This window comes from Salvelinus fontinalis, chromosome 38 (genome assembly GCF_029448725.1).
Source record: "Salvelinus fontinalis isolate EN_2023a chromosome 38, ASM2944872v1, whole genome shotgun sequence".
NCBI classification, from domain to species: domain Eukaryota; kingdom Metazoa; phylum Chordata; class Actinopteri; order Salmoniformes; family Salmonidae; genus Salvelinus; species Salvelinus fontinalis.
Window position 1 is genome coordinate 13,337,911 of NC_074702.1, and position 10,257 is coordinate 13,348,167.

A 10,257-nucleotide genomic window follows, 5' to 3' on the forward strand; every position below is an offset into this window, starting at 1 on the left:
TTTGAAATTCAACTGCTAAACTGTCACTCAGGCTGTCAGAACATTACTTTTGCCATTGTCAAAGCAGGGGGAAATTAAACATCTCTGCAGACGGATGGCCTTCACTGGTTGTGGAATAGATGAAAAGTCTTCAATCAAACATAGATTATGTAGCTCCACCCTATAGAAGAATGAAATAGAGAGAGAAACATACAACCCTCTATCTCCACCTGCCCCCCCCCCCCCCCCCCATCTATCTGCATAATGACAACAAAGCCCTTTCCCTGTCATTTTAACTAAACTCAGAACTACGTTTATTGTCAGCAAACTTAACATGGGTAAATATTTGTATGATCAAAACAAGATTCAACAACTGAAACATAAACTGAACAAGTTCCACAGACATGTTACTAACAGAAGTTGAATGATGTGTCCCTGAACAAAGGGGTCAAAATAAAAATAAAAAGTATCTGGTGTGGCCACCAGCTACATTAAGTACTGCAGTGCATATCCTCCTCATGGACTGCACCAGATTTACCAAGGCACCTGCAAGTTCCCGGACATTTCTGGGGGGGAATGGCCCTAGCCCTCACCCTCCGATCCAACAGGTCCCAGACGTGCTCAATAGGATTGAGATCCGGGCTCTTTGCTGGCCATGGCAGAACACTGACATTTCTGTCTTGCAGGAAATCATGCACAGAACGAGCAGTATGGCTGGTGGCATTGTCATGGTGGAGGGTCATGTCAGGATGAGCCTGCAGGAAGGGTACCACATGAGGGAGGAGGATGTCTTCCCTGTAACACACAGCGTTAAAATTGCCTGCAATGACATCAAGCTCAGTCCGATGGTGCTGTGACACACCACTCCATGACGGACCCTCCACCTCCAAATCTATCCCGCTCCAGAGTACAGGTCTCGGTGTAACGCTCATTCCTTCGACGACAAACGCGGATCCGACCATCACCCCTGGTGAGACAAAACTGTGACTTGTCAGTGAAGAGCACTTTTTGTCAGTCCTGTCTAGTCCAGCGACGGTGGGTTTGTGCCCATAGGCGACGTTGTTGCCGGTAATGTCTGGTGAGGACCTGCCTTACAACAGGCCTACTAGCCCTCAGTCCAGCCTCTCTCAGCCTATTGCGGACAGTCTGAGCACTGATGGAGGGATTGTGTGTTACTGGTGTAACTCGGGCAGTTGTTGTTGCCATCCTGCAAGTGTGATGTTCGGATGTACCGATCCTGTGCAGGTGTTGCTACACGTGGTCTGCCACTGCGAGGACAATCGGCTGTTCGTCCTGTCTCCCTGTAGTGCTGTCCTCACAGTAAGGACATTGCAATTTATTGCCCAGGCCACATCTGCAGTCCTCATGCCTCCTTGCAGCATGCCTAAGGCACGTTCACGCAGATGAGCAGGGACCCTGGACATCTTTCTTTTGGTGTTTTTCAGAGTCAATAGAAAGACCTGTTTAGTGTCCTAAGTTTTCATAACTGTGACCTTAATTGCCTACCATCTGTAAGCTGTTAGTGTCTTAACGACTGTTCCACAGGTGCATGCTCATTAATTGTTTATGGTTCATTGAACAAGCATGGGAAACGGTGTTTAAACCCTTTACAATGAGGATCTGTGAAGTTATTTGAATTTTTACGAATTATCTTTGAAAGACAGTGTCCTGACAAAGGGACGTTTCTTTTCTTGCTGAGTTTAGATATTATAGAGTATACTGTAGGCCTAGCCCTGTCGTTCAGCCATCAAACCATTCACTGCTCCCCCAGGTGTGTTGGAAATTTTGATCTTGTGCCTCCCTCCTCCACTGATACATATGGGCTGATGCTGAGAGTCGTTGTGGGAGTACCCATGATGTATAGAGCATTTGGACAAGAGTGAAGAAAAAGAGCAGTGCGTAACTAATTGATGGATTTTGTTTTGGGTAAAAAAAACATTGTACAGTTTTAAAAAAACATTATTTAAGAACAAGAAAATCCAGGGGATGAAAAACACTTATTTCCAGTGTGGTCCTCAGTTAATGATATACTACTTTTCATTGAGCTATAAAACATGTACCACTGCAGCAGCTACACTGTAAAAATAGAAAGTCTCAAAACACCATCATTGTGTAATGAAATCACAAAGTAATAAACCTAAGCTGAGATCTGGTGTTTGGAGGATGTTTGAATGTAAACCTAATGTAAATGATTTAATGCACAGAATGTGTTTTAAAACAGAAATTAAGTACTCCAAAAAAAAACAAAGTGGTTCTTCACTGTACTCCTGGCGCCGATGAAGTCGAGGCAGCCCCCCGCACCTCTCTGATTGAAACACATTTCAGTGGACTGCATTCAGTTGTGCAACTGACTATGTATCCCCCTTCCCCCTTTCAAACTTAATACTGGTGTTTTTTAAAAGTGTTGTGAAAACACATTGAGGGTTTCAGTGCATGTAAAAAGCAGCATTAAAACACCAAAACTGTGTTCCTCACACAATAAATGATTTAGAAATACAAATGGTTTATATCCTAAATATTGATTAATGATAAGGCCCTAAAGAGAATATTTTGGGGGGAATTCCACCTTAACTCTTTCAATGCTTTAATTAGACAGAATAGAAATAGGAGGGCCAGTAAGATTCAAATCAAATGTTAATTGGTCACATACACGTTTAGCAGATGTTATTGCAGGTGTAGCGAAATGCTTGTGTTTCTACCTCCAACATTGCAGTAATATCTAAACAGTTAATGTCTAATAATTTCACAACAATACACACAAATCTAAAGTATAGAAATGTAATTAAGAATATATAAATATTTGGATGAGCTAAACACATTTTTTGCCCTCAGCCCGGTGCCACCAGTGCCGGCACCACGCACCAGGCCTATAGTGCGCTTCGAGAGGTCAGTGTGCCCTGTCCCTGCTCCCCGCACTAGGCTTGAAGTGCGTGTCTCCAGTCCGGTGCATCCAGTTCCGGCACCACGCACCAGGCCTACAGTGCGTCTCAGCCGGCCAGAGTCTGCCGTCTGCCCAACGGCGCCTGAACTGTCCGTCTGCCAAGCGCCGCATGAACTGCCCGTCTGTATTGAGCCTTCAAAGTCGCCCGTCTGCCATGAGCCTGCAAAGCCGCCCGTCTGCCATGAGCCTACAGAGCCTTCCGCCAGACAGGAGCCGCTAGAGCCTTCCGCCAGACAGGAGCCGCTAGAGCCTTCTGCCAGACAGGAGCAGCCAAAGCCTTCCGCCAGACAGGATCAGTCTGAGCCATCCGTCTCCGCAGCGCCATCTGAGCCATCCGTCTCCGCAGCGCCATCTGAGCCATCCGTCTCCGCAGCGCCATCTGAGCCATCCGTCTCCTCAGCGCCATCTGAGCCATCCGTCTCCTCAGCGCCATCTGAGCCATCCGTCTCCCCAGCGCCGTCTGAGCCATCCGTCTGTCCCGAGCCATTAGAGCCGCCCGTCTGTCCCGAGCCGTCAGAGCCGTTAGTCAGTCAGGAGCCGCTAGAGCCATTCGTCAGTCAGGATCTGCCAGAGCCGCCAACCAGACAGGATCTGCCAGAGCCGCCAACCAGACAGGATCTGCCAGAGCCGCCAACCAGACAGGATCTGCCAGAGCCGCCAACCAGACAGGATCTGCCAGAGCCGCCAACCAGACAGGATCTGCCAGAGCCGCCAACCAGACAGGAGCGTCCAGAGCCGCCAGCCAGCCATGAGCGTCCAGAGCCGTCAGCCAGCCATGAGCGTCCAGAGCCGTCAGCCAGCCATGAGCGTCCAGAGCCGTCAGCCAGCCATGAGCGTCCAGAGCCGTCAGCCAGCCATGAGCGTCCAGAGCCGTCAGCCAGCCATGAGCGTCCAGAGCCGTCAGCCAGCCCGGAGCTGCCAGTAATCCAGAACTGCCCCTCAGTCCAGAGCTGTCTCTCTGTCCGGAGCTGCCTTTCAGTCCGGAGTTGCCCCTCTATCCTGAGCTATCTCTTTATCCTAAGCTACCTCTCTATTCTGAGCTATCTCTATCTCGACCTACCTCGCTGTCATGAGCTACCTTGTCTTGGTGTTGCCCCTTATATTAGGTGGGTGGAGAAAGAGGGTGGTCATTCTAAGGGGGAGATGTAAGCTGGGATTGACTATGGTGGGGTGGGGACCTCGCCCTGAGCCTCTGTTACAGAAAGACTAGTGTCATGGAATTATTGTAATCAAAAGGAGAGACTTAAATTTCCTCACAACAAGTAAACTTTATTATTTATTATTAGCCCTTATTTGAAGTGTTTCTAAAATCCCCCTTGGGAAAAATGAATGGTGGAAAAACGATTGGAACCATTTTCCTGTTTGACCACTAAGTTTTATGGATATTATGACTCATACTGTGGTACTATATAAGTTGCATGGACTCACTGTGTGCAAAAAGTGTTTAACACGACTTTTGATTGACTATCTCATCTCTTTACCCCAGACATAGGGACCTTACAGATAATTCTCAGTCGAGCAGTGAATTTCAAACACAGATTCAACCACAAAGACCTGCACTACCATCTTATTTCACCTGACCTTTAGAGTGTTTTTTGTTAGGATAACACACGTAGTGACATGTTCTGACACTTGGAACATTCTTCTCAGGTGTTCCTCTGACTGGGATCCAGATTGTTTTCCCGGATTCAAACAATAACAAATAGCAGCAACACAGACAAAGCCTGCTATTTTTTGCAAGAAGTTGTGAAACAGGCTCATGACACTAAACATAACTGAGAGAAACAGAATCTTAAAAACATGTGGGTTATAGACCACACAATGGAAAAAATGAAAGTGGATCAGGGTTTATCAATTCAAAAGTAGGGTCTGTCACATGAGGTTTGAGGTTCTGACTGAAAATGTAACTAAAGGAATAGAAACTTAAGGACTCATTTGCAGAGGAAATGAAAGTAAAAACAGGAGTGTGACAAACAAACATCACCAACCAAATCAATTGAAAAATCATTTGGAAATCTTTAAACATATTACCTTCAAGGGCAAAGTGTTGTACGCGTTTGTGTTACTTGGCTTTCTGTCCCGTTTCTTTGTCCCCTCATCACTCATTAGGATGCAATACTGTGCATTTTCTGCACAGACACTCCAATAAGAGAAGACAGGTTTGTGTCAGAACAGATATATTTGAGTCAAGTTCAAGACTTTTAACTAACTAACTACCATATCTATTGTGTTATATTCTCCTACATTATTTTAATATTTCTACAAACTTCAGTGTTTTCTTTCCAATGGTCCCAATTATATGCCACCAGTCTTTGCATGTGCCCCATAGAAGAGTATTCATAGTTACCAACAACCCTTCATGTGTTAAAGGATGAAGAGCCAGAAATTCTTCATATTTCTCTAGATAGGTCAAAGGATCTTCATCATCCTCCCATTCTCCAAAGCTGGGAGACTTGACCTTCACTGGTAGTTTGTATCTGTGAACAGCAACGCCACTCTCTTCCCGGCGTGGGCCTCCAGTTCTATTCTCTGTTGCCACAGTAGGCTCCCTTCCTGTCATCGACCACACCATGTCTCTTCTCTTGACAAACCCAGCATCTCTTCTTGCTGCAGACCTGGCATCTCTCCTTGTCCCAGACACTGAGAAATGGACAGACGGAGCTTCATCACACAATAAGCTGCCACTTTCGTACTAAGGTCCTTGAGTTGTGTCCAACTGTCTGTCTTTCCACGCCGAACAATCAACCATTGACTGCCTGATTTCTGTTATAGCAGCTTCAAAGGCATTTTGTGCGTTGGCATTTACGGTCAATATAGTACCGGAGAATAATATGGGTTTCTACATAAACAAGCATAATACAATAATCAGCAACACATGAATAGACCTGTCAGAGCCATAAGAAAACCTTACTCCTACCAGAACCTCCGGTTGATTCTTTCAGTCCTTGAATGGAAGTCCAAATCCAAGTCCATAGAAAGATGTGTAATCCAAAAGGAAAGAACCCTAAAAAATGCAACTAAAAGTAACTCCCAACAGAATCTGGATGCGAAGTCACAATCCAACTGAAAAAGGTAGAGATCCAAGTGAAAAGACTGTCTCTGAACTATTCAATGTCTATTTTACCAACAAACAGTGGTTTGGATGAGAAAAGAGGCCTAATATCCCTCTGGCATGCAACAAAACAATACCAGCTCTCTCTCAAAATGGGCTTGCAGACAAATGGCACTTGTGTCGTGGCCACGCCTCTGACCTCACCCATAAATACCTACTGCTTTATAGGCAACAATATTCCCAATACAGTGTGATACTCTAGTCTTGGCCAAGTACATACAGCAATACATTATTTTCATAAATTAATTTATTTCAAGGGCAGCATATTGTCAGAGTCGTGTGTATAGGTGGCAGGGAAGTCAGGCGCAGGAGAATCAAACTTGGTGGAATGGAGTAGTTTAATAACTTTAAAAAAAAAACATAACTCCAAAACCATGAATACAATAAAACAAAGTGGGTACGAGGACCCGTCGCTCACCAGTACAACCATGAATACTGAACAACAAACAATCTCTGACAAAGACATGAGGGGAAAGAGAGGGTTAAATACACAACAAGTAATGAATGGGATTGAAACCAGGTGTGTAGGAAGACAAAACCAATGGAAAGTTAAAAATTGATCAATGATGGCTATAAGACCTGTGATGTCGACCGCCGAGCACCGCCCGAACAAGGAGAGGCATCGACTTCGGCAGAAGTTGGGACACATATTATGCTTTCATGATGATAACGCATGTTACAACTGTATGACACCACACATACTGTACCTGTCTATAGCATTAAAATACATACAGTAAGTGTTAGGGACACTTGCAAATTGGGATCGCATAGTCATTCTGGAGGAAATGCATCTCCCTGTAGCCTAACTGTTTGGTGTCTCATAATGACCGTTTTGTTTTTGTCATGCTGCTATTTCTTTTGCATTATGATGGAATTAGTTGGGATCAGATAAAGTCTTGATTAGATAATGACTTAGCTGTTTGTCTGCGTTAATGTCATAATGACAATAGAATGACTAGATAGGGTAATTTTTCTGAAGACAAACTGTGCTGTTTATCATGATGACCTTTGTTTTTGTCATGATACTGTTTCAACTTTTGCCAGATCATTTACCAGCCATTGACTTATTGATAAATTAAAGCAGGGGTGTCAAACTCATTTTATCCAGGGGCTATAGTTGTTCTTCACCTAGGTTCGGAGGGCCACATCGCAGTGCCGTGAAAAGTTACAGGGGAAAAATTCCTTTGGTCATCATTTTTGCAATATCTTTCTAAAACTGTGGCTTTTGTTTTGTCATCAAAATAAGTTATATTTCCATCGTATTTTTTTGCATTTTCTATGCTCCCCGACTGTCTATCTTTATTTGCAGTGATTGTTAGCAGGCTAAGGTACTATTGTCATTTCTACACGGTTTATATCTGGTTCTAATAATTCTATTAGCCTTTTTTCAAGATTGAAAAAATCTAGTCAACATGACAGACCACATTAAATTGACACATTTAACATGTTAATTAAAGCATTAAGATGTTGATAAGCAGTCGTGATCAGATAGTCTGGATCAGAGAAAGTTTTGATCAGATAACGACTTAGGTGGTAAGTCATCTGCTTAATTTGGTTTGTCACGATGACATAAGAAGAACTACAAAGGGTAATTTACCTGAAGATTTACCTGTGTGCTTGATTAAGGTGTCCATCTAGCCCTCCGTGGCCCTGCTTCACGTTTTAAAGTTTGAATGACGTTTCTATTGTAAACAGTTTGAGAAGTAGCGCTCTAACGTATTTTAATAATAAGTCAGAAATACACTACATGACCAAAAGTATGTGGACGCCTAATCGTCAAACATCTCATTCCAAAATTATGGGCATTAATATGAAATTGGTCCCCCCTTTGCTGCTTTAACAGCCTTTACTTCTGTAACAGGCTTTCCACTAGATGTTGGAACATTGCTGGTGTGACTTCCTTCCATTTAGCCATAAGATAATTAATGAGGTCGTGACACTGATGTTGGGCGATTAGGCCAGGCTCACAGTCGGCGTTCCAAATCATCCCAAAGGTGTTCGATGGGGTTGAGGTAAGGGCTCTGTGCAGGCCAGTCAAGTTCTTCCACACCGATCTCGACAACCCATTTCTTTGTGCACAGGGCCATTATCATGCTGAAACAGGAAAGGGCCTTCGCCAAACTGTTTCCATAAAGTTGGAAGCACAAAATCGTCAATAATGTCATTGTATGCTGTACCATTAAGATTTCCCTTCACTGGAACTAAGAGGCCTAGCCTGAACCATGAAAAACAGCCCCAGACCATGATTCCTCCTCCACCAAACTTTACAGTTGGCACTATGTATTGGGGCAGGTAGCGTTCTCCTGGCATCCGCCAAGCCCAGATTTGTCCGTCAGACTGCCAGATGGTGAAGCGGGATTCATCACTCCAGAGAACCTGTTCCCACTGTTCCAGAGTCCAATGGCGGCGAGCTTTACACCACTCCAGCCGACGCTTGGCATTGTACATGGTGATGTTAGGCTTGTGTGCGGCTGCTCGGCCATGGAAACACATTTCATGAAGTTCCCGACGAACAATTCTTGCGCAGACGTTGCTTCCAGAGGCAGTTTGGAACTCGGTACTAAGTGTTGCAACCAAGGACATTTTCAGCACTCGCCAGACCCGTTCTGTGAGCTCGTGTGGCCTACCACTTCGCAGCTGAGCCATTGTTTCTCCTAGACATTTCCACTTCACAATAACAGCACTTACAGTTGACTGGGGCAGCTCTAACGAACTGATCTGTTGGAAAGGTGGAATCCTATGACGATGCCACGTTGAAAGTCACTGAGCTCTTCAGTAAGGCCATTCTGCTGCCAATGTTGGTCTATGGAGATTGCATGGCGGTGTGCTTGATTTGATAAGCCTGTCAGCAACGGGTGTGGCTAAAATAGCCGAATCCACTAGTTTTAAGGGGTGTCCACATATGTTTGTATATATAGTGTATGTGACTGTATTGACTCACTCTTGTCACATTGTTGGAAGAAATGGAATTGAGCATTGGAAACACAAATAAATTAAGTCTACTTCTGGACTAAACAGCATGGTCAACTGAGTTTCCAAAGTGTGTATTCAGTCCAGGAGTATGCTCAATATGGGTCTGGGTAAACTACTCTTGCTCAAAACTTTGTAGGTCTAATGCTCTTCTTCAGCTTGTTTCTTCTTGTCTAACTCACAAACCCTCTGTGACCTTCTGGTTGTATCATACAATGATACACTCTCAACAACTTTGTTTCCACAACACGTATCAGCTGACTCTCATATCTCAGTTACCATGGCAACACATGACCTGCCATGACCACTTTTGAATACACTGTAACCCATGATAAGGTGATTTTGTTATCATGGCCATACTCTATTCAAGGTAGAATGCCTGTGGGTAGAGTTTTGTTTGTTGCATGATGAAAGTGGATTTGGACTGTAGCTCGGAAACTGGCAAGGACATTCTTAATTATGCTAGAGGATATTTTATACCTTGACACACCTTCACTTTTAAAATAATGATATAATCTGGTGTTCATACCATAGACCGTATGGGTCATATTGTAAAGGACTGTTTCCATGTGCAGTCCAGATGATCTTATATTTTTTCTCGATCGCATACAAGCAATTTTGGGATCTGTGTTGAAATGTAGCTACACTGAGTGTACAAAACATGAAGAATACTTTCCTAATATTGAGTTGTACCCCCCACTCCCGTTTGCCCTCAGAACAGCCTCAATTCATCGTGGCATGGACTCTAAAAGGTGTTGAAAGCATTCCACAAGAATGCTGGCCCATGTTGACTCCAATGCTTCCCACAGTTGTGTCAAGTTATCTGGGTGTGTTTTGGGTGGTGGATCATTCTTGATACACGCCTGGCACCTACTACCATACCCCGTTCAAAGGCACTTGCATATTATGTCTTGCTCATTCACCCTCTGAATGGCACACATACACAATCCATGTCTCAATTGTCTCAAGGCTTTACAATTATTATTTAACCTGTCTCCTCCCCTGATTGAAATGGATTTAACAAGTGACATCAATAAGGGATCATAGCTTTCACTTGGTCAGTCTATTTCATGGAAATGTTTTATTTAATTTGAACCTTTATTTAACTAGGCAAGTCAGTTAAGAACAAATTCTTATTTACAATGACAGCCTAGGAACAGTGGGTTAACTGCCTTGTTCAGGGGCAGAATGACAGATGTTTACTTTGCCAGCTCGAGGATTTGAATTTGCGACCTTTCAGTAACTAGTCCAACGA